This window comes from Mus musculus, chromosome 7 (genome assembly GCF_000001635.26).
Source record: "Mus musculus strain C57BL/6J chromosome 7, GRCm38.p6 C57BL/6J".
Taxonomy (NCBI): Eukaryota; Metazoa; Chordata; class Mammalia; order Rodentia; family Muridae; genus Mus; species Mus musculus.
Window position 1 is genome coordinate 137,412,661 of NC_000073.6, and position 23,068 is coordinate 137,435,728.

The following is a 23,068-nucleotide window of genomic DNA, read 5'->3' on the forward strand; positions in this document are numbered from 1 at the left end:
AATAAACAAACAAAAACCATGGCCTGGAGAGATGGTTTATTGATTACCAGCATCTATTGCTCTTGCAGAGTGCATGTGTTCAGTTTCCCCAACCTATGCCATCTGACTCACAATTGCCTAAAACTCCAGGGGATTCAACATCTTGGGCTGGCACTCACATACATGCCCCTCAAAAATTTGGAGTTAAAATATATCTTTCTATAAAAAAAATAAGAAAAACAGCATGAGAGAATACCAAGTTGATCAAGATCCCTTTCCTGTAGGCTGTAAATCTTGTCAGCTCACTGCAGTTTGACTTTCTGCTGATCTCTCAGAGGGTCGGATCTACAGATAAGTTACTTAAGTGTCTGGAATCCTGGACTGTTTCAGGAGCAGCTCCAATTTTTTTTTTTTTTTTTTAGGTTTTTCGAGACAGGGTTTCTATGTGTAGCCCTGGCTGTCCTGGAACTCACTCTGTAGACCAGGCTGGCCTCGAACTCAGAAATCCGCCTGCCTCTGCCTCCCAAGTGCTAGGATTAAAGGCGTGTGCCACCACGCCCGGCTGAGCAGCTCCATTTTGAGACTGCTCTTTTTTCTTTAAAAAATGCTTGAGCTAACTCCAGAACCATTTCCCCACATCCTTAGCCCATGAACTGGGTACAGCAGTGGGTATTTGTAGGAAGGTATAGTTTGGATTGGAGAAGTGCTCAGTGGTAGTAGCCCAGGGTAGATCCCCAGTGCTGTAGAAGATGAACTTTAGCTCAGATGATATTTCCCAAGCACTAGTCATTTCAGAACTGACTGCAAGATGTGTATCAGATTTCTGTTAAATAACTCTATCTTAAGTTTTTGTTATTGATGGTGTTTGAGACCAAGTCTCTATAGTTCTAGCTGGCCAGGAATTCTCTGTATAGAGTAGGCTGGCCACAAAATCACAGAGATCTTCCTGTACCCACCTCATAATGCTGAATTTGTCATCAAACTTGGTTCATCTTAGCCATTTTGAGATGCACAGTAGATAAACACACTCACAGTGTGGGCAAATATAACTTCTTCCCATCTCCAAAATAACTCATCTTCCCCAGCTAAAAATGTCCCTGTAAAAACTGACTCTTGTTCCTACCCTCCTTTCCACTGCCTTTATAAGGTTGTGCCTATTCACTTGGTTTGAAGCAGGGTCTTAAAAACAAATGATAATGCCAGTCAGTGGTGGAGCACACCTTTAATCTCAGAACTTGGGGGCAGAAGCAGATGGATCTCTGAGTTCAAGGCCAGTCTGGTCTATAGGATGAGTTCCTAGACAGACAGGGCTACATAGAGAACCAAAGAATAAGAGGAGGAAGAGAGAGAGAGAGAGAGAAAGAGAGAGAGAGAAAGAAGCCTGCCTGCCTGACTATGTAGACCAGGCTAGCTTCAAACTCAGAGTGATTCTCTTGCCTCTACCTCACTGAGTATAGACATTAGTTGTGTACCACCGTGCCAAGCTGTCTGTAAAGCTGACCAGCCTTTACACCCGATATGAGTTGAGTTAGAGTACCTGGATTTTTGTAGTGGTTCTGCTAAATACAAACGCCTTCAAGTTCATCAGCACTGTAGCACTGTCAACATTTCCTCCTTCCTGAGGCAGAACCACATTCATCCTAGGGGGTCAACCGTGCGTTGTGCATGCATCCATCTGTCACTAGTGTCTGGCAAGTATCTGATGTGTGTTTCTAGAAAAAGAATTGCTGGCTAGCGGGTAACTGCTCTGTCTTTCTGTCTGTCTATTGGAACCACAAGTCAACTGTAGCTGTAACATTCCCACCAACAAAGCACAAAGGTTTCATTTCTTCATTTATCATCTGATGCTCGGTACTCTTGCTGACAAGTACCCTGAAGTGGAAACTTAAGGGTTCTGTGGAAAGTTGGCTGGATGGTTGGTGTTTGGCTGGGGCAAACATATGAAGGAAGGTTTAGCTGAAGCGGACACAGGGAGAGAGGATGTTCTGCTAAAGCAAGCACGTGAAAGGACGCGTGATGAGGATTCTTTGCTAACGACACACATCTATTGGGACGCCTTACAGTGCATCGTTGAGCTGCATTTGTCTGGACTCCATAGAGAAAAACACACCAAAAAAAGCCAAAACAAAACAAAACAAAACACTTCTGGTGGTGTCCTGACTGCAGTTTCTTGCTGCTTCCACAGACTTGGGCTGACTGCCAGAGTGATGTCAGCTGAGGCAAGACCCGTGACGACGGATATGTGATGTTTGGAGGGTCTATCTATGACTCAACAGACAGGGATAGGGACTGAGCTTGGCTTGCTTATAGGTCTAGCTGAGCAACACTTGTGGGTCTCTCTCATCTTTGTTGATCTTCACTTCCCTGAGAGTGGCACAGTGTGGGAAGCCGCCCCCACATTCGCCGTCACAAGATGGCGCTGACATCCTGTGTTCTAAGTTGGTAAACATATAATCTGCGCATGAGCCAAGGGTATTTACGACTACTTGTACTCTGTTTTTCCCGTGAACGTCAGCTCGGCCATGGGCTGCAGCCAATCAGGGAGTGATGCGCCCTAGGCAATGGTTGTTCTCTTTAAAATAGAAGGGGTTTCGTTTTTCTCTCTCTCTTGCTTCGCTCTCTCTTGCTTCGCTCTCTCTTGCTTCTCTCTCTTGCTTCTTACACTCTGGCCCCATAAGATGTAAGCAATAAAGCTTTGCCGTAGAAGATTCTGGTTGTTGTGTTCTTCCTGGCCGGTCGTGAGAACGCGACGAATAACAATTGGTGCCGAATTCCGGGACGAGAAAAAAAAAAACTCGGGACTGGCGCAGGGAAGATACTTCATTTCAGAACCAGAACTGCGGATCACGTTTATAAAGGTTCCCGTAACACAGACTGTTGAGAAGGATTCAACTGCCGAATTCAGAACTCATCAGCTGGGGAACGACGGTGATAAAGGTTCCCGTAAAGCAGACTGTTAAGAAGGATTCAACTGTATGAATTCAGAACTTTTCAGCTGGGGAACGAGGTAAGTCTGATCTTGAACTTTCTAAGGAAATTCAAGACAGTCTATCAGAAGTAAAGTGGAAAATGGCTTTACAAGTTATGTTTGGCCTTAAATTTTTTCTAGTGTTAGAAGCCCTTCTGTTCCTTTTTCACATGTTATCAAGTGATTAAGATAGGGCTGAAAATTCTAGAGGAAATTCAGGGCAGTCTATCAGAAGTAAAGCGGGGAGAGAGAGTAGGAGCAAGGAGAAACGGTAAGTATACAGGCCTTTCCAAGGGTCTTGAACCCGAGGAAAAGTTTAGGTCAGGTAAGAATACCTGGAGAGAGATTAGAAGAAAAAGAGGAAAAAGGGAGAAGAAAAAAGATCGATTAGCGGAGGTCTCTAGGAGAAGGAGCCTGTGCTCTGAAGAAACAGACTGGGAGGAAGAAGCAGCCCATTACCAGCCAGCTAATTGGTCAAGAAAAAAGCCAAAAGCGGCTGGCGAAGGCCAGTTTGCTAATTGGCCTCAGGGCAATCGGCTACCAGGTGCACTCCCGCCCTATGCGGAGTCCCCGCCCTGTGTAGTGCGTCAGCCCGTAGTGCGTCAGCAATGCGCAGAGGGGCAGTGCGCAGAGAGGCAGTGCGCAGACTCATTCATTCCCCGAGAGGAACAAAGGAAAATACAGCAGGCATTTCCAGTCTTTGAAGGAGCCGAGGGTGGGCGTGTCCACGCTCCGGTAGAATACGTACAGATTAAGGAAATTGCCGAGTCGGTTCGTAAATACGGAACCAATGCTAATTTCACCTTGGTGCAGTTAGACAGGCTCGCTGGTATGGCACTAACGCCTGCCGACTGGCAAATGATTGCAAAAGTCGCTCTCCCTAGTATGGCCAAATATGTGGAATGGCGAGCTCTGTGGCAGGAGGCGGCACAGGCGCAGGCCCGAGCAAACGCTGCTGCTTTAACTCCAGAGCAGAGAGATTGGACTTTTGACTTGTTAACGGGTCAGAGAGCTTATTCTGCTGAACCTGATAAGAGGTATCAATGGAAGATCTTACCACAGGGAATGTCCAATAGTCCTACAATGTGCCAGCTTTATATACAAAAAGCTCTTTTGCCAATGAGGGAACAATTCCCCTCTTTAATTTTGCTCCTTTACATGGATGACATCCTCCTGTGCCATAAAGACCTTACCATGCTACAAAAGGCATATCCTTTTCTACTTAAAACTTTAAGTCAGTGGGGTTTACAGATAGCCACAGAAAAAGTCCAAATTTCTGATACAGGACAATTCTTGGGCTCTGTGGTGTCCCCAGATAAGATTGTGCCCCAAAAGGTAGAGATAAGAAGAGATCACCTCCATACCTTAAATGATTTTCAAAAGCTGTTGGGAGATATTAATTGGCTCAGACCTTTTTTAAAGATTCCTTCCGCTGAGTTAAGGCCTTTGTTTAGTATTTTAGAAGGAGATCCTCATATCTCCTCCCCTAGGACTCTTACTCTAGCTGCTAACCAGGCCTTACAAAAAGTGGAAAAAGCCTTACAGAATGCACAATTACAACGTATTGAGGATTCGCAGCCTTTCAGTTTGTGTGTCTTTAAGACAGCACAATTGCCAACTGCAGTTTTGTGGCAGAATGGGCCATTGTTGTGGATCCATCCAAACGTATCCCCAGCTAAAATAATAGATTGGTATCCTGATGCAATTGCACAGCTTGCCCTTAAAGGCCTAAAAGCAGCAATCACCCACTTTGGGCAAAGTCCATATCTTTTAATTGTACCTTATACCGCTGCACAGGTTCAAACCTTGGCAGCCGCATCTAATGATTGGGCAGTTTTAGTTACCTCCTTTTCAGGAAAAATAGATAACCATTATCCAAAACATCCAATCTTACAGTTTGCCCAAAATCAATCTGTTGTGTTTCCACAAATAACAGTAAGAAACCCACTTAAAAATGGGATTGTGGTATATACTGATGGATCAAAAACTGGCATAGGTGCCTATGTGGCTAATGGTAAAGTGGTATCCAAACAATATAATGAAAATTCACCTCAAGTGGTAGAATGTTTAGTGGTCTTAGAAGTTTTAAAAACCTTTTTAAAACCCCTTAATATTGTGTCAGATTCCTATTATGTGGTTAATGCAGTAAATCTTTTAGAAGTGGCTGGAGTGATTAAGCCTTCCAGTAGAGTTGCCAATATTTTTCAGCAGATACAATTAGTTTTGTTATCTAGAAGATCTCCTGTTTATATTACTCATGTTAGAGCCCATTCAGGCCTACCTGGCCCCATGGCTCTGGGAAATGATTTGGCAGATAAGGCCACTAAAGTGGTGGCTGCTGCCCTATCATCCCCGGTAGAGGCTGCAAGAAATTTTCATAACAATTTTCATGTGACGGCTGAAACATTACGCAGTCGTTTCTCCTTGACAAGAAAAGAAGCCCGTGACATTGTTACTCAATGTCAAAGCTGCTGTGAGTTCTTGCCAGTTCCTCATGTGGGAATTAACCCACGCGGTATTCGACCTCTACAGGTCTGGCAAATGGATGTTACACATGTTTCTTCCTTTGGAAAACTTCAATATCTCCATGTGTCCATTGACACATGTTCTGGCATCATGTTTGCTTCTCCGTTAACTGGAGAAAAAGCCTCACATGTGATTCAACATTGTCTTGAGGCATGGAGTGCTTGGGGGAAACCCAGACTCCTTAAGACTGATAATGGACCAGCTTATACGTCTCAAAAATTCCAACAGTTCTGCCGTCAGATGGACGTAACCCACCTGACTGGACTTCCATACAACCCTCAAGGACAGGGTATTGTTGAGCGTGCGCATCGCACCCTCAAAGCCTATCTTATAAAACAGAAGAGGGGAACTTTTGAAGAGATTTTACCCCGAGCACCAAGAGTGTCGGTGTCTTTGGCACTCTTTACACTCAATTTTTTAAATATTGATGCTCATGGCCATACTGCGGCTGAACGTCATTGTTCAGAGCCAGATAGGCCCAATGAGATGGTTAAATGGAAAAATGTCCTTGATAATAAATGGTATGGCCCGGATCCTATCTTGATAAGATCCAGGGGAGCTATCTGTGTTTTCCCACAGAATGAAGACAACCCATTTTGGGTACCGGAAAGACTCACCCGAAAAATCCAGACTGACCAAGGGAATACTAATGTCCCTCGTCTTGGTGATGTCCAGGGCGTCAATAATAAAGAGAGAGCAGCGTTGGGGGATAATGTCGACATTTCCACTCCCAATGACGGTGATGTATAATGCTCAAGTATTCTCCTGCTTTTTTACCACTAACTGGGAACTGGGTTTGGCCTTAATTCAGACAGCCTTGGTTCTGTCTGGACAGGTCCAGATGACTGACACCATTAACACTTTGTCAGCCTCAGTGACTACAGTCATAGATGAACAGGCCTCAGCTAATGTCAAGATACAGAGAGGTCTCATGCTGGTTAATCAACTCATAGATCTTGTCCAGATACAACTAGATGTATTATGACAAATAACTCAGCAGGGATGTGAACAAAAGTTTCCGGGATTGTGTGTTATTTCCATTCAGTATGTTAAATTTACTAGGACAGCTAATTTGTCAAAAAGTCTTTTTCAGTATATGTTACAGAATTGGATGGCTGAATTTGAACAGATCCTTCGAGAATTGAAACTTCAGGTCAACTCCACGCGCTTGGACCTGTCGCTGACCAAAGGATTACCCAATTGGATCTCCTCAGCATTTTCTTTCTTTAAAAAATTGGGTGGGATTAATATTATTTGGAGATACACTTTGCTGTGGATTAGTGTTGCTTCTTTGATTGGTCTGTAAGCTTAAGGCCCAAACTAAGAGAGACAAGGTGGTTATTGCCCAGGCGCTTGCAGGACTAGAACATGGAGCTTCCCCTGATATATCTATGCTTAGGCAATAGGTCGCTGGCCACTCAGCTCTTATATCTCACGAGGCTAGTCTCATTGCACGGGATAGAGTGAGTGTGCTTCAGCAGCCCGAGAGAGTTGCAAGGCTAAGCACTGCAATGGAAAGGCTCTGCGGCATATATGAGCCTATTCTAGGGAGACATGTCATCTTTCATGAAGGTTCAGTGTCCTAGTTCCCTTCCCCCAGGCAAAACGACACGGGAGCAGGTCAGGGTTGTTCTGGGTAAAAGCCTGTAAGCCTAAGAGCTAATCCTGTACATGGCTCCTTTACCTACACACTGGGGATTTGACCTCTATCTCCACTCTCATTAATATGGGTGGCCTATTTGCTCTTATTAAAAGAAAAAGGGGGAACTGTGGGAAGCCGCCCCCACATTCGCCGTCACAAGATGGCGCTGACATCCTGTGTTCTAAGTTGGTAAACATATAATCTGCGCATGAGCCAAGGGTATTTACGACTACTTGTACTCTGTTTTTCCCGTGAACGTCAGCTCGGCCATGGGCTGCAGCCAATCAGGGAGTGATGCGCCCTAGGCAATGGTTGTTCTCTTTAAAATAGAAGGGGTTTCGTTTTTCTCTCTCTCTTGCTTCGCTCTCTCTTGCTTCGCTCTCTCTTGCTTCTCTCTCTTGCTTCTTACACTCTGGCCCCATAAGATGTAAGCAATAAAGCTTTGCCGTAGAAGATTCTGGTTGTTGTGTTCTTCCTGGCCGGTCGTGAGAACGCGACGAATAACAGCACAGCCAAGAACTTCTGTTGTCCTTCCAGGTCCCTCCTGCTGACTTGTGTAGAGGCTGAGGCCTGGTTGTCTGGTAGGTAGTGCCACTGCTACAGATTCGTGTTTGCTATACCAACTCTAACTGGACTGCTGGTGTATCCTATCTGTAAGGTGTTTGCAAGTGGGTCGAGCTGCTGCTGCTAACCTTTGAACTGAACTGCTGATTTCCAGACAACACAGACAGGACTTGCTTCAAAGAATCTTTCTAAACAGGTCCACGTCCCTCTGACTCCCATACCCTACTCTCCCACCCCCCACCCCCAGGTATTGTTTCTTTTCCATTATCTCTGGTGGGTGGTGGGAAAGGAGATTAAAGTGTTTAAGAATCATTAAAATTAGGTTTTGAAAAAAATTAGAGTTATACTTCTATATTGCTGTTCATCAAAGAAGGAAGTCAGGACAGGAACTGAAACCGGGCAGGAACATGGAAGCAGGAGTGATGCAGAGACCATGGAGTAATGTTGCTTACTAGCTTGTTCATCAAAGCTTGCTCGGCCTGCTTTCTCATAGCACCCAGGACCACCTTCCCAGGGATGGCACCACCTACAATAGGCTGGGTCCTTTCTCTTGGATCACTAACTTAGAAATATAGCCTGATCTTTTTTTAAATTTCTTTCTTTCTTTCTTTCTTCCTTTCTTTCTTCCTTCCTTCCTTTCTTCCTTCCTTCCTTCCTTCCTTCCTTCCTTCCTTTCTTTCTTTCTTTCTTTCTTTCTTTCTTTCTTTATGTTTTTTCGAGACAGGGTTTCTCTGTATAGCCCTGGCTGTCCTGGAACTCACTCTGTAGACCAGACTGGCCTCGAACTCAGAAATCCACCTGCCTCTGCCTCCCCCCCAAGTGCTGGGATTAAAGTCGTGCACCACCACTGCCTGACTAGCCTGATCTTAAGGATGCATTCTCTGAGACTCCTCTTCTCAGATGACTTTAGCTGTGTCAGGTAGACATAAAATTAGCCAGCATACCAAGGTCTTTGTTTGTAATGTAAATCTTATGTTTGGATGTCTATTTATTTTTATTTATGTACTTATTAGTGTGTGTGTGTGTGTGTGTGCGCGTGCGTGCATGTGTGTGATGTGAGCGTGAATGCAAATGAAGAAGTTTCTCCACACATGTGTGAAGGTCAAGGGAGGGACAGCTTTCACTAGTCAGTTCTCTATTTCAACCATGGGTTCTGGAGATTGCATTCATGTCAATTCATGTTTCAGACTTGGACAGCAACTACTTTTAACACTGAGCTGTCCTGCTGATTTGTGTGTGTGTGTGTGTGTGTGTGTGTGTGTGTGTGTGTGTGTGTGTGGTGCATACTTATAGTCCCAGCTATTGGAACCCTTCAGGTTCCCGTGACTTTTGGACAAAGAGCTTCGGCTTCAGCCCTTCCCTCCGAGAGATGACAGATAGCACCAGCAGTACCTGCCAGCATGGAGTCTGGCTTGTAGTGGGTATTTAATAATGTTCTTGCCCTCCTGGTCTCAGCTCTTCGGATGCCAGTCTGAGCCTGCTCTACCTTTGAAGCTCATAGTTGTTCAAGATATCGTGTCGACATTATCTCCTCTCAGGATACCTCCCTTCTTTACACTGCACCTGGTTCTTTTATTTTCCAGTCCTTAACTGAAGGTCCCTTCCTCAGAGGAGCTCTGACTACCTGATCTAAAGCCCTGGTCCTGTGTGTGACCCCATGTCACCTCTCTGACACTGGTTACTGTGCAGTAGTCTGACACTGTTACTTGTTTGAGGTCCTATGTCCTTAATCCCCCACCACTTCACAAACTGATTGTTTCCCATTGGCCAGGGACAGGTATATAGTGGGCACTCAGGAATGGACTGTCCCAACTGCACACTCCGTTACTCACTTTGCCATCTTTGACTTCACTATATTCGCACAAGACATTTCAGGACCATCCTCATGTTTAGATCAAAACAACAAGACAAAACAAACAAACAAAACCAGCCATGGTGACCATGCATGTAATTCCCAGAAGTGGAGGTTGGGGGTGGGGTCAGCAATCCAAGGTCACCCTGAGTCTGAGGCCAGCCTGTTGGGATTCAGGAGACTTTAAACGAAAGGAAGAAGGAGTACGGAGGAAAAAAGAAGTTGAGGCTCAGAGGTGCCCAAGCCTGCAAAAGGATCAAGGAACACATTTGATTGTAAACTATATCCTTTGTCATTTCTGCTTTTCTGTGGACTTCTGGTCTGATGTGAAGTCCCTCGACTGAGCTGCAGGTCTTCTGAAAACAAGTGGATTGGAGAAAACTTAAAACAATGTCACTTTCCTCCTTTGTCCCTGGAGCCCAGCCAGGATCCCAGGGTAGGAGTGGCTACTGAGAGCTTTCATCTCTGACTCTGGTGGGTCTTTGCTGCCCTGCTCCCTGTCCCTTGCCCACAAGCCTGGAGCTAGCCAGTGCTTCAGTGACCAGGAGCCCTTTTCGTGTCAGGCTCCACTTAACTCCATTGGTCCTATCAATGTGGCCTGCTCTTTGTGTCATAAGCATCCACGTGGCTCAGATACTGCTGGAGTATTACATGAGAAGAACCTGGCATGCCTGAGCTGGCCTCATCACCGCATCTTAATGGTTGGGATGCACACTGGTGATCTCATACTTTGTGCTCACCTCTAGCCTACTCTTGGGCTTTGTTCTCTCCCCTTAGACAGGACAGCCAATCCATCCAAGAGTGGGGTTTTTTGTTTGTTTGTTTGTTTTGTTTTTGGTTTTTTTGGTTTTTGAGACAGGGTTTCTCTGTGTAGCCTTGGCTGTCCTGGAACTCACTTTGTAGACCAGGCTGGTCTCGAACTCAGAGATCCACCTGCCTCTGCCTCCCAAGTGCTGGGATCAAAGGCGTTTGTCACCACGCCTGGCCATCCAAGAGTGTTAGATCTGAAACTGCCCTTCTTTCTAAGCTTGTGCTGAGGAAGGGCACAGCTTTCTTCCTATGCCACTATGGAGGGACTTTTGGGGTGCCGCTTGGCAGGAGTCTGACATTGGCCAAGGACAAGGAAATGGGCTTCAGGCAGGAATCTGACATTGGCCCTGACTGGGATGTAAGTTCAGGCAGGAATCTAACATTAGGGCATGATAAGGAAGTAAGTTTCAGCAAGAGTCTAACTTTAGGCTATAATAGGGAAGGAGGGTAAGGCAGGAATTTTAATCTTAGGGTTCAACAAAAGAAGTAGGCTTCAGGCAAGATTTTGGGCTTGGACTGGGCAGTGGGCTCAAATATTTTGGTCATTATGACAAGTCCTTTTAAACAGCTGTCATGGCAGTAATCCCCGGGTTTTGCTTACTGCCTTGTTATTTCCTTATTGTCCTGTTTGCCCTTAATGCTGGCATGTAATTAAAATGGTATAAAAAGCAGATTGGGAGAATTAATTTTGCCTTCAGTCTCAGAATTGACAGGGGTCATGCTACAATGTTGTCTAACTGTCTCTTTTCCTTTTAGTCCTCACTCCCGCTCTGGAAAACCTGTTGACTGACTGAGCGGGCTTGGTCATGCTACTGTTTTTGTTTTTGTTGTTGTTGTTGTTTATTTTAGTTCAAAGATAGTGTCTCATACTACAGTTTATGGTAATCCTCCTGCCTCAGCCTCTCAAGTGTTAAACCTCTAGCTGTGAGCCTTCCGTCTTGGCTTTTGTTCTAGTTTGCCTTCCTGTTGTAATAAAACACCATAAGCAAAAACAACTTGGGGAGGAAAGAGTTCATTTCATCTTACAACTCCCTAGGAAGCCGGGGCAGGTTCTCAGGAGAGAAACAAGACGCAGGAACAGAAGCAGAGACTATGGTGGACTATTGCTTCCTGGCTTGTTCTCCATGGCTCCCTCAGCCCATTTTGTTAGACAACATAGGGCCACCTGACCAGTAGTGGCACTGCTCACAGTGGGTTGGGTGCTCCCATATCAACTTTTAATGAAGAAAACGCCCCATACATTTGCCTAGCAATCTGATGGAGGAAATTCCTTAGCTAAGGTTTCCTCTACCCAGATGACTCTAGCTTGTGTCAAGCTAACAAAAACCGTGCCAGCCATCACAGTCTTTAAACTGCTTTCACTATTGGTGAGACTTCACACACTTTCTAAACACACTCCTTATGACCAGGGACACTTCACAATGGCCAGCCTCAGGATACCAAACAGCCCATGGTGTTTCTGCTTTCCTGAAGACCTTTGTGAGTTTAGCTACTTCCTAAAATATTTTCTGTCTTTGTAAATATGCTTGGCAAAGTGACCCCCAAACAGATCAGATTTAACATCTGAGAAAATAGATGACCCGTGCAAACTGGAGCTGTATAAAAGTGTATGACGTGTGTTAGGAGTGTTCCTGTATCCATTCCACAACATCACAGAAGACACTGACTACACACAGAAGGCAAGCCTTCCGCAGCCTGTCACCTTCACAGGTGCTGTCAATATATAACAGTATTAATCAGCCACAGATGTGCCTTCCAAAATCAATGGCTTCATATTTGAGTGGAACACATTAATTATATTCCATTTTGACCTAGCCTTGCCTTTAATCACTGAGTGACATTTGTCAAATGCCGCATGCCCCTGCACTTTCTGGGTTATACTTTGTTTCAGGAATAGATGGGAACTTTAGCACAAGGTTTTATATTTTGTCCTAAATTTTTTTCACTTGCAAGGATATGCAGTCACATTAGTTATGTCAGATAATCCATTTTGGGCATGCATTTTCATATAAATTATGGGGTATTTTTGCCTTTCGGCTCTCTCAACATAAGGAAAATCTCCAGCATGTGAAAATATGACTGATGCTGTGTTTGTATGTGGGTTGGAAATAATAAGGATTATAAATGACTCACTAGGTATAGAAAATAAGGGGAGAAGACTTATTGAGGAGAAGTAAAGAGCTTGCTCTCTTTATGCACAGCTGAGAGAAGGCACCATGAAAGATATATTGCTATTCACCTTCCTTTTATTTCTAAGGGAGTTTTTATTAACCCCTTTTTATCAATCAAAATAAATTGATTGCTGGAGAATGCAGTATTTCCTGACTGTTTAAAATTATAAAACAAAATCAAAGACATGCAAGGCCACATTCTACATCTCTGGTAACTAAGAGACCAACCTTTTCTGGAGAGATTGTTAAATAATGTTAAAGATTACAAGCATCTTTCAAAACAGAGCATTCGTTTAAGTAGAAGGCTGGGCCTCAAGACTGTCTGGGACTCCCACCTCTTCCAGCTGTGCTGTTGACCAGGTATGCCAGACATTGTTAGTTAATATTTATATCCCATCGTAAAAGAACATATTTCTGTAGGGTAAATACAGTTATGCCCAATAATAATGGCTCTGGATAAGGAATGATGGTATAATAACCCAATTCTCAAGGAGAGCAAACTAGGTGACAAGGGACACATCTGTGACTCACTACCCCAAGAGGGGTTCAGGTCATTTGTAATGTCACTTGTACAGTGATTTACAGTGTGGAGAAATCAGAAAATAAAGATTTCCATCAAATTGGTGAAAAGGTTTCTTTTGATCTCCACTTGTCTAAGAAGATGGTCAGAGAATTTGGGACAATAGGAATAAAACTGGGGACTGGAGAGCTGGCTCATTGCTAAGAACCTATACTGCTCTTGCAGAGGACCTAAGTTCAGTCCCTAGTATCTACTTCAAGTGGGTGACGACTATAATTCCAGCTCCAGGGAAATCTGATGCCTCTGGCACATACCCACACACATGTGCACATACCCACACACATGTGCACATACCCACACACATGTGCACATACCCACACACATGTGCACATACCCACACACATACACATAATTAAAAAAAAAATGAGCTGGAGAGTTGGCTCAGTGATTAAGAGCACTGGCTACTCTTCCAGGGGACCTAGTTTTGATTCCCAGCATCCATATAGAGGCTCACCATCCTCTGTAACTCCAATCCCAGATAATCTGACTCTGTCTTCCGAGGGCACCAGGCAGACATATGGAGCACAGGCAGTACATGCAAGAAAAATACCCATATACAAAATAAAATTACCCCCCCCAAACAACTTACTATTCAAAACTAGATACAAACTTGCAAGATTGAGGGTATCCTGCGCTTGGTGGTGGAGTGCTGGCTTTTGCACACACAAGGCCCGGGGTTCAATCCCCAGCATTATATTAAAGGATGAAACAAAACAAAAACTAGCTTAGAAGATGAAGCCAGATATGGCTCTGGTGTGGAAGAGAGGAGCTGAGTAGCAGGCTCCTGAACCCCCTCTCCCGCCCCTCCCCGCCCAGATGTGCTCAATCCCCCTGGAGCTGGGGTTACAGGCTGTTCTAAGTCTCCTGATGTGGGTGCTGAGAACTGAACCGAGGTTCTCTGGAAGAGCAGCCAGTGCTCTTTAACTGCTGATCCATCTCTCTAGGAACTCTGCATTCTTCTTCTTCTTCTTTTTTTCTTTTTTCGAGACAGGATTTCTCTGTGTAGCCCTGGCTGTCCTAGAACTCACTCTGTAGACCAGGCTGGCCTTGAACTCAGAAATCCACCATCCTCTGCCTCCCAAGTGCTGGAATTAAAGACGTGCGCCACCCCCCACCCCCTGCCGAACTCTGCATTCTTAAAATACCAATCTCCTTACTTCCTCTCTTGCTGGACTCTGTGAGTTTCCCCCATTTTTTGCAGTCTAGGCTGGCTTCAAATTCACTAAGTCATGGAGGTTGGCTTTGAACTCCTGATATTCCTGCCTCTTCCTCATGAGTGGGATTATAAGGGTTTGATACCACAAACAACTTTTTCTTCTCATTAAAAAGAAAAAAGAATGATTTGTATTTTTGTGTGTGTGAGTGTTTTGCAAGCTTGGATGTATGCATGGGTGGTATGTGGGAGCCTGGCACACCAGGAGGTGAAAAGGTACCAGGTATCCTGGAACTGGAGTTACTTTACAGTTGTAAGCTGCCACATGAAGCCAGGAAATGAAGGCAGACCCTCTAAAAGAGCAGCAGGAGGTCTTAACCACCCTTATCTCTCCAGCCCTTAGCCTGTATGGTTGTTGTTTTGGGTTTTCTTTTGTTGTTGTTTTGTTTTGTTTTTTGAGGAAAGGCCTCCTGCTACCCACCCTGGTCTCAAACTGCTGATCCTCACGTCTCCACCTGACGGTTGTGGTCACAGACCTGGGCTATCTTGCCTGACGCTTGTTTTTTTTTTTGTGTGTGTGTCCTCTAAGAAGGAACTCTGTGTGGTTTTATAGAACAAAACCACAGAAAACATCCTGGCCGTTTAAGTCCAGGGTGGGGCCCCAGTCCGGAGAACTTCCCATGGGGATGTTTTGTGAAGGAAGCAGGTCCAAACACCTGCTTGCCCAGGTCATCTGATGACACTGGCTCCCTGAGCTTCCAAACTTCCTTCAGTCTATGCTGCCCTGCTGCAGAGGCCACGGAGTTGCACGAGGAGGGCTAAGGGCCACACATTCCTGTCCACTCTGCCCACTACTCTTAGGATGCTCAGGATGGATAGAAATTCAGATGACAGTAATTAATAGTAGCAAACAATCAGTATTCTTTGGGCCTGGTGGCACAAACCTAAAATGCCAGGTACCTAGGAGGCAGAGGCAGAGGCAGGAGGATTGAGGGTTCAGTGCCACCCTGGGCTATTTGGGAAGGCCTATGTCACAGGGTAAAATGGCGGGATTTTAGCTAGTCATGGAGTGTTTGCCTAGGATGCTGAAGCCCTAGATTCCAGCCCTAGGATTGGGAAAACAAAACAAAACAAACAAACAAAAAATCCCAAACAAAAAGTCATTGTCTTTTTTTTCTTGCACCCAAGAGAAATCTCTCTTGTTTATTAGGGAGGAAGCTCTTTTGACTGTAAGTGCATGTTTGAGGAATACAGCAATGATAACTGAGGTCACGGGTTCGGTTCACTCTCAGTGATCTGATTTCCATACTAGGATGGTGTCTGCTACATAAAGAATCAGTCAATCACTGATTGACTGGCCTCTGTCTACACGGTACCCATATTGTAAAGGGGTGTGTGTGTGTGTGTGTGTGTGTGTGTCTGTCTGTCTGTCTGTGTGTGTGTCTGTCTGTGTGTGTCTGTCTGTCTGTCTGTGCATGTGTGTGTGTCTGTGTGTGATCCTCATAAATATCTACTTTGAATCCTTCTGCTAGCAGGAAGGGGCAGGAGTTGAGTCTTCTCTGCCTGTTCCAGAGATCTATTGGGGGAGATGGCATCTCTAAGCACACACAGCAAGTGAGAGTTTGGGACAGGGAGCCTGCTGTCTTAGTTAGGGTTTTACTGCTGTGAACAGACACCATGACCAAGGCAAGTCTTAGAAAGGACAACATTTAACTGGGGCTGCCTTACAGGTTTAGAAGTTTAGTCCATTATCATCAAGGCAGGATCCAGGCAGGCATGGTGCAAGAGGGGCTGAGAGCTCTACATCTTCAACTGAAGACTGCTAGCAGAACACTGGCTTCCAGGCAGCTAGGATGAGGGTCTTAATGCCCTCACCCACAGTGACACACCTACTCTAACAAGCCACACCTTCTGATAGTGCCACTCCCTGGGCGGAGCCCATACAAACCATCACACCTGTGTACTCAAGTAGCTGACCAGGACCCTATGTCTGGAAGGTTCTGGCAGAAATGTGACCTCTTTGAGCCACTAGCCTGAGTCTGTCTGGCTAGAGCTTCTTAGCTTTGTAAGGAATCACTTCTAGCTCCACAGGCTGTGTTAGTTCATGCTCTGCTGTTATGATAAATACCCGAGGGGGTGGGGGGAAGTCCAAGCAGGGAAGATTTGTTGTTTTCTCTTGGTTCCAGAGGTTGGAGCTTGTGGTCCACTGGGGCCATCGCTGCTGCTGTGAGGCCTTTGGTGAGGCTGAGTGCATCATGGGGGTGCGGGGGAGGGGGGGTCATGGCAGCCAGGAAGCAGAGCTAGGCAAAGAAGGACCAGGAATAGGGGATGTCTTTTCAGGGCACATCCCCATTGAACACTCACTTCTGGGCCCTGCCTTTCCATGAAAGGGTTACTCCAGCCAAATTTCAAAGACCATCAACAGGCAAACAAGTCTCCAACAGTGGAGCTTGAGGGAAACTTCTCATTCAAGCCACTACACATGCTATATTGCCTGTGACAAGGGCGGGTTCACCTGTGTCCTTGCTTCTTAGCTAAGGAGCAAAAACTACAGCTGCCACACACTGTTAGTTCCAGAACTTCGGAGTAAGAGGCAGGCAGAAGCAAGCAGATCTCTGTGAATTTGAGGCCAGCCCAATCTATGTAGTGAGTTCCAAGATAGTCAGGGTTAGATAGTGAGATCCTATCTACAAAAAGAAAGAAAGAAACAAGATTTACTTACAAATAAGAACAGAACACTAACTCTCAATGGACTAGGAGAATAAATACATCTGTGTGCACCGGTTATATGTAAAACATTTTGGCTCAGAAAAGACAGGGTACATATTTGCATGCTCAGGCCAATGCAGTGTTATGTCTGGGGTGGTCCCTTGGGCATGGGCCCCTGGAAAGTAGCTCTGCGTGTAGAAATGTGTGTAGTGATTGTGCAGGAGTTCTTCCTTTTCGCATCTCTCCGGAGCATCGATGTGCTGATGATGCTTTCAAATATACAGTCCAGATGCGGTGGCATTTGTAAGATCTCAAGTACTTAGCCGATCTAGATGAGAAGGGGTGGGGAAGGTATTAAAACCTCATAGGTCAAGAAAAAGCAGGAGGTATCTCAAACATTAACAGAGCCTTGGAGCTGTTTGTGTTAAATCTTCCTGGGCCTTCTAGGTTGACTAGGGAATCCATTCAACAAAGACGCTCTCCAGTCTGGGGTGGAGGCAGCAGCTTAGGTTCTACACCACACACAGCTCCTTCTGGACCAGGGTAGAGAGGGGGATTCAGGCTGGGGATGGAAAACTTGTAGGCCCATTAAATGGTTGGTTTTTGTTTTCTGTTTTTTTTGTTTCTTGATTTTTGGTTTTTTGGTTTTTTTCAAGACAGGGTTTCTCTGTGTAGCCTGAGTCTGTCTGGCTAGAGCTTCTTAGCTTTGTAAGGAATCACTTCTAGCTCCACAGGCTGTGTTAGTTCATGCTCTGCTGTTATGATAAATACCCGAGGGGGTGGGGGTTACATGGTTTTTTGTTTTTGTTTTTCGAGACAGGGTTTCTCTGTATAGCCCTGGCTGTCCTGGAACTCACTCTGTATGCCAGGCTGGCCTCGAACTCAGAAATCCACCTGCCTCTGCCTCCTGAGTGCAGGGATTAAAGGCGTATGCCACCACGCCCGGCTCATTACATGGTTTTAACTGAAGACTTTGGGGGAGGGGCGACTGAGCAGCTGGGTTAAGTTTGCTGAGCCGCATTTTCACTGATGGACTCTTCTGAGTTGGCCTTTTGGGATCTGATCTTCACCCCTGTCCATAACAGCCCCAGTGTGCGACACAAGCTCCTGGTGGAGGATGCGCCCGCTGATTCAGCCCGGCTTCCCCTCTTCTGGGAAACCAGATTATGTGGAGCCATCAGACAGCACCTGCTCCTGAAAGGAAGTGGAACACACTTTATTGGCACAGCCAAGATGAAGAATGGCTTGAAATCTGTTTTACAAATAAACTTGCACATAAATTGTCCATTCTCGGCTTGGAAACCTGCTTTTTTTTCTTTCTTCTTCTTCTTCTTTTTTTTTTTTTTTTCCACGTTTGAGGAGCTGTCAGAGGTCCCTAATAAACACTGAGTCTTATTTAGTTTACTGGATATGTAATTCTTCTTTTCTTTGGAAATAATTATTTTTCAAGCAAGTGCAGCAGAAATATAACCAATAAACATCTAGCTATGACAGCATAAACAACCTTTATAGCAAACCCATACATCGAGCGCTCCAATAAAAGTACCTATGCTAAGAAGGGAGCTACAAAATTGGCTGTCTTGTCCCCAGACAGAGCTCCTTCTCCTGAGGATCCAGAGACTGCTTTTAGCTACTTTCTACTTCTGTGCTACAGAAATGTCTATGGGGTGGCTGGCAGGCAGGCAGTCCGGCTGCCAAAATGGCCGTGGGCTAAGGAGAAGGAGTCTGGGCTCCGGGTCGGGTCAATGTACAGTGTATCTACATGGTTTGGTAAAACCTGTCTCCCTAGGTCCATTGTGGAGTAAAATTCCCCATAGGACTCTGGAGGGGCCATGTGAGGCCCTCAGCCTTTGGCCACCCTCGTTAGTTCAGGCTAGATGTTACATATGGGATGGACAGCTATACCTGTGCATGGAACAAGAATAGCCTCTCTAGGAGACTCCTACCTTGGGATTCTGCCCATGGCTGGGTCAACCTGATCCTAACCTTTCCAGGACTCTGGAAGGGGGAAGATTTGTTCAGGTCTTTCCCACCTAAGAGCTCAGGCTGCCTCTCAGTGTGCCCAAATTGGTGGGCAGTATGGGGGTTGGGGCCTGGGGGTTGGTGGTGAGACAAAACCTTGCTGGGCCAAGTGGGCTCCATGCTTCTCCTGGGGAGCTGTGTGTTGCACAAGTCCCCAGTAGACTTGCAGGGCTCATTGGGGCTCATTTATGCTTTTATGGTAGCTCACAAGATGTTATCGCAGCTTGAGAACTGAAATTAAAATATGTATCCTTCAGGTGCAAATCCTGTACTAACAGCTTTACCGCTGCTCAGCGGGGGGCTCCATTAATCTCGCACCAGTGAAATTCCTAAGGAAATTAATTCCCTCCAGTTGGGGTTATTCTCAACTGGTCTTTGGGGGCGGAGTAATTGGAATTTAAGAGTCTCTCTTAAAAGAAGGGAAACCTTGGCCATTTTACTTGAGTGGCAGCCCTTTTCAGTGCCACACTTTCCCCTCCCCCGACTCCCCCATATCCCTTTATGATTCTCGATTCTCTAGGTAGGGTTTACAGATTTCTATCCACGGAAGGGAGCTGGACTTTGAGACTTCATTTCAGCCGACCAGGTATGGTCCTTGGCAGAATGGTTTGTTTGTGGCCTCACAGTCATGTGCGTGCTGAGTAAGATCTGGCCATAGGAATGCATGACAAATCATTAAAAGCTGGTGGTTAAAATACTGTACTAACAAGAGTAACTAAAAAGAGCCTGGCTGTTTAGGAGCAGTAATTACCAGCTGTCACTGTCCAGCCCAGCCAACCCCCACCCCACCCCCGCCCCAACACAGTTGAAGGCTGAGTGACAGCTCAGTGGGTAAGGTGCTCAGAGGTTGCCTTGTAAGCTTGAGGGCATAAATTCTAGATGCCTAGAACCCACTTGAAAAAAAAAGATGGCTGTGGTGGCCGGTTTGTAATCCCGGTGGTGGGGATAGAGATGGGGAGACATACATCTAGATCCTTGGGGCTCACTCTCAAGTCAGCCTAGCACACTTGGAGATTTCCAGGTCAGTGAGGCTTTGTGTCAGAAACACACACACACACACACACACACACACACACACACACACACACACACGCGCGCGCGCGCGCGCATGCATATGTACCACAGTTGATTGCAAACACAAGATGGAGTTCTCTGGCTGCCTCCTCACTCCTGGGCAAGGACTCTAGCTCTCTAGCCGGAATCCCAGGTCCTGCTTGTTTCTATGCTCCAGAAATACCTCACAGTGCCACAGTGCTCCTGGGGGCAGCTTCATTGTCTTAATCTGCAGGTTAGAAGCAGCTGCTTTGCTGGGAGGGCTGTTTCTAGCCAGGCAAATCCCACAGCACAGGATAGCATCTTACCAGAGGGGGTTGGAGGTTCAGGTGTCACATTCTCTCAGGTAGGAATCCCAGCTCCTAAAAAGGCATCAGGCAAAAGTGAGTGTTGTACCCAGAATAACTCTCCAGGGACATAGGCCCAGATCAGCTCCAATCTCTTGCTTTCCTATGTTGATTTTTCCACCTGCACAGAGAAAAGCCGAGTGTCCTTTACAAAAGTAACCTCTAGTTGGGGTTACTGTTGCTGTGATAAAACACCATGACCAAAGCAAAGTTGGAGAAGAAAGGGTTTGTTTAACTCAGTTCTATATCACTGTTCATCCCTGAAGGAAGTCAGGACAGGAACTCAAACAAGACAGGATCCTGGAGGCAGGATCTGATGCAGAGACCATGGAGGGGTGCTGCTTATTGGCTTGTTCAACATGGCTTGCTCAATGTGCTTTCTTTTTGTTTGTTTGTTTTTCGAGACACAGTTTCTCTGTATAGCCCTGGCTGTCCTGGAGCTCACTTTGTAGACCAGGCTGGCCTCGAACTCAGAAATCCTCCTGCCTCTGCCTCCAGAGTGCTGGAATTAAAGGCATGTGCCACCACGCCCAGCTTCAATGTGCTTTCTTATAGAACCCAGGACCACCAGCATAGGGATGGTACCACCCACAATGGGCTGAACTCTCCCCCATTAATCACTAAGAAAATGCTCTACAGGCTCGCTCAGAGCCTGATTTTATGGGAACTTTTTTTTTTTTAATTTTTCGAGACAGGGTTTCTCTGTATAGCCCCGGCTGTCCTGGAACTCACTCTGTAGACCAGGCTGGCCTTGAACTCAGAAATTTGCCTGCCTCTGCCTCTCAAGTGCTAGGATTAAAGGTGTGTGCCACCACCACTGCCTGGCCACATTAGCTTTCTTTCTTTCTTTCTTTTTTTTTTTTAAGATTTATTTGTTATTTATTTATTTATTTATTTATTTATTATATGTAAGTACATTGTAGCTGTCTTCAGACACTCCAGAAGAGGGAGTCAGATCTCATTACGGATGGTTGTGAGCCACCATGGGGTTGCTGGGATTTGAACTCCAGACCTTCGGAAGAGCAGTCGGGTGCTCTTACCCATTGAGCCATCTCAGATACCACACATTAGCTTTCTAAAATGCATCTTGGCCCATCCTGAGCTCGCTAGTCTTAGATGCTGAAGTCAGAGCATTTTCTAGGCATGAAGTCACCTGTGGCCTCTTGGGTTATCAATATTAGCAGTGGTAACTGCAGAAAGGGTGATTGGAAAGTTCCTCAGGATATTTCCTGTGGTTTTCCCAAAGTGAGAGCCCCTCTGCAGCTTGTGTCTGCCACTTGCAGCAAATTCCATTTAGAGGGAAAGCCAGAATTTGTAAAACTGACAGATGGGGAGTGGGGTGACGCAGCCTTAAAAAAAGAACTCTAGGGCTGGAGAGATGGCTCAGTGGGTAAGAGCACTGACTGCTCTTCCAAAGGTCCTGAGTTCAAATCCCAGCAACCACATGGTGGCTCACAACCATCTGTAATGAGACCGGATGCCCTCTTCTGGTGTGTCTGAAGACAGCTACAGTGTACTTACACATAACAATAAATAAATCTTAAAAAAAAAAAGAACTCTACAACACATCTCCTCTCTGAATTACAATTTTACTAACTTCATGTGACAGAGGCAGTCTGAATTCTTTGAAGGCAGGAAGAAGCAGATACAGAGCAGTGGTTCTCAACCTTCCTTATGCTGCGACCCTTTAATACAGTTCTTCATGCTGTAGTGACTCCCTAACCATAAAAGTATTCCACTGCCACATCATAACTGTGAATTTGCTACAGTTGTGAGTTATAACATAAGTATCTGATATGGAGGATATCTGATATGTGAGCCCAAACAAGTCAAACCCCACAGGTGGGGAACTAATGGGTTAAAGAATGAAGGGCCTCCCATTAGCACCCCAGCTCTCATTCTTGCCTAGCAAGCTCTCACACTTTGGGGAGCTTTGGGCAGACCTTTCTCTATGTCACATTCAGCTATATAGTTTATATACTTAAATATAGCAATCAGAGTGGGTGTCTTAGTTAGGGTTTTACTGCTGTGAACAGACACCATGACCAAGGCAAGTCTTATAAAAACAACATTTAATTGGGCCTGGCTTACAGGTTCAGAGGTTCAGTCCATTATCGTTAAGGTGGGAGCATGACAGTATCCAGGCAGGCATGACACAAGCAGAGCTGAGAGTTCTATGTCTTCATCCAAAGGCTGCTAGTGGAAGACTGACTTCCAGTCAACTAGTGTGAGGGTCTTAAACCCACACCCACAGTGACACACCTACTCCAACTAGGTCACACCTATTCCAACAAGGCCACACCTCCAAATGGTGCCACCCCCTGGTGCAAGAATATACAAACCATCCCAGTGGGTATCCAGTCTTTATTTTATTTCTTATTCTTTTATGAAGGCAAGGTTTCATACTAAAGCCAGGCCCTCTTTTCTCTTGCATTTTACCTCCAAAGAGTTCTCTACAGTCTTTGTTTTCAGTCAACTCTTTATTCAAAGATGTAGATTCATATATACTTAATATGAAAAAGAAAAATGCTGGGTCTGGAAGCACATGCCTGTAAGCCCAGGACTTGGATGGTGGAGGCAGGGGGATCAGGAGAGCACGACAAACTTCAGCTACACAGCAAATTGGAGGTCAGCTTGTGCCACTTAAGAATGTATTTCAATAAAAACAATAATACATTTATTACCAACTAGG